Raw genomic sequence first — 1630 nt, forward strand, 5'->3', positions numbered from 1 at the left:
TGGTTGCTCTGGCAAGAGAGAGGGGTCGTCAACTCCATAGTCGAACTGGGCAGCAGCAGCGTCGGTCTCGTAGTCTACCGGAAAGAAAAGGGGGGGAAGAAACAATGAATACCATGTAAACAGATGCATATCGATGCATGACAAGACAAGTAACGATGCTAGGCGGGCCCTAACGTGGTATGAGGTGATGCCGGTTAAGGGGGGAAACATCCGGGAAAATATCCCCGGTGTTTCGTGTTTTCGGGCAGAGGAGCCGGAGGGGGAAAGTTGCGGGTTCGATAGGTTAGGGGTGTGCGGCGGACGAACGGACTGCGTATCCGGATTCGTATCGTCGTTCTGAGCAACTTTCATGTTGAAAATAATTTAATCCGAGTTACGGATTAAAAGATATGATTTTCTAAAGATTTTATTAATTTCTAGAATTTAATTAATTATTTAATTTAATTCAAAATTTGGTTTTATGACATCAGCATGATGTCATGCTGACGTCAGCAGTCAACAGAGTTGGCTGGTCAACCTGACCAGTGGGTCCCACTGGTCAGTGACACATTTTAATTAGACATATTAATTAACTTAATTAGTATTAATTAGGGGGGTGGGTCCCACTGTCATTGACTGATTAACTAAAACAGATTAACTAGTTTAATTGGTAATTAGGTTAATCTAAACAGAATTAGTTAAGTTAATTAATTAATTAACTGATTAATTAATATTTTAATTATTTTCTTTTAATCTTTCTTTTTGAAACGTTCTGGGGCTGGGCCCCGTTTGGCAGTGGCCCAGAGGGGCGATGCGGTTTACAGGCGCTAGCGGGCGCCGGGTCTCGGGCGTCGCCCGAGCGAGGGGGGAAGCGAGGCAAGGCCAGTGGCAAACGCCGGCGAGGAGCGTGGCGCAGGGAGTGGCCGGACAGGGAGGGGTAAGGCGAAGGCCATGGCAGAGCTGGGCGGTCGTGGCGAGGCACCGGCCGTGGTCGCGAGCGGTGAAGGCGCGGGTCGCGGCAGAGGCAAGGCCACGGCGGGCGCGGGTGGACGACGGCGGCAGCGCCCGCAGCGTCAGCCACCGCAGCAGACCAACACAAGGGGGCACGGGGCCAGCGGCGAGGCGCCGGAACAGGGGACGGGCGCGTGGGGTTGTGACGCCCCCGATTCAATCATACACTAATCATGCACGCAAATGTGTACGATCAAGATCAGGGACTCACGGGAAGATATCACAACACAACTCTACAAATAAAATAAGTCATACAAGCATCATAATACAAGCCAGGGGCCTCGAGGGCTCGAATACAAGTGCTCGATCATAGACGAGTCAGCGGAAGCAACAATATCTGAGTACAGACATAAGTTAAACAAGTTTGCCTTAAGAAGGCTAGCACAAACTGGGATACAGATCGAAAGAGGCGCAGGCCTCCTGCCTGGGATCCTCCTAAACTACTCCCGGTCGTCGTCAGCGGGCTGCACATAGTAGTAGGCCCCTCCGGTGTACTAGGGGTCATCGTCGACGGTGGCGTCTGACTCCAGGGCTCCAGCATCTGGTTGCGACAACCAGGTAGAAGGGAAAGGGGAAAAGAGGGAGAAAAGCAACCGTGAGTACTCATCCAAAGTACTCGCAAGCAAGGAGCTACACTACA

This window comes from Triticum dicoccoides, chromosome 4B, assembly GCF_002162155.2.
Source record: "Triticum dicoccoides isolate Atlit2015 ecotype Zavitan chromosome 4B, WEW_v2.0, whole genome shotgun sequence".
Taxonomy (NCBI): domain Eukaryota; kingdom Viridiplantae; phylum Streptophyta; class Magnoliopsida; order Poales; family Poaceae; genus Triticum; species Triticum dicoccoides.